Genomic DNA, 466 nt, shown 5'->3' with positions numbered 1-466 from the left:
TCAGAATTTGTATTTAGATCAATAAATATTACATAATTTTGTACAAATATATTGTGTTGGTTTTTTATCTTCAAGTTCCATAATTCATGACAAAAACTCATTGTCTCACTAGGTATTATAATAAGGAACTCAGATGCTTATGCATTTTAAAATAATTCTACGTGAGTTATAAAATAATCTCTAAATTATGCTTAATTATAGTTTCATTGGAAGTTACGCTGTTGATAAAATACAGATTTTATTTAATGTGTACAGACATACCATATATATATATATATATATATATATATATATACTTTGTATATGCTGTATACACTTAATGTATACAGGCATAACATACCATAATAGTATTTTTGTAATAATATACACTTTCTATTTTAAGAAATATAGTAATTTAACTTGTGTCTTCAAAAAAATGAGAAATCTATGGCTTTAAAAATGTGGTAGTTTTTGTGCGTGTTAGTGT

Source organism: Echinops telfairi, unplaced genomic scaffold (assembly GCF_000313985.2).
Source record: "Echinops telfairi isolate 266 unplaced genomic scaffold, ASM31398v2 ScPeMD7_3533;HRSCAF=4204_1, whole genome shotgun sequence".
NCBI lineage: Eukaryota > Metazoa > Chordata > Mammalia > Afrosoricida > Tenrecidae > Echinops > Echinops telfairi.
The sequence above is the reverse complement of the archived record's forward strand: the minus strand, read 5'-3'. Positions refer to the sequence as shown.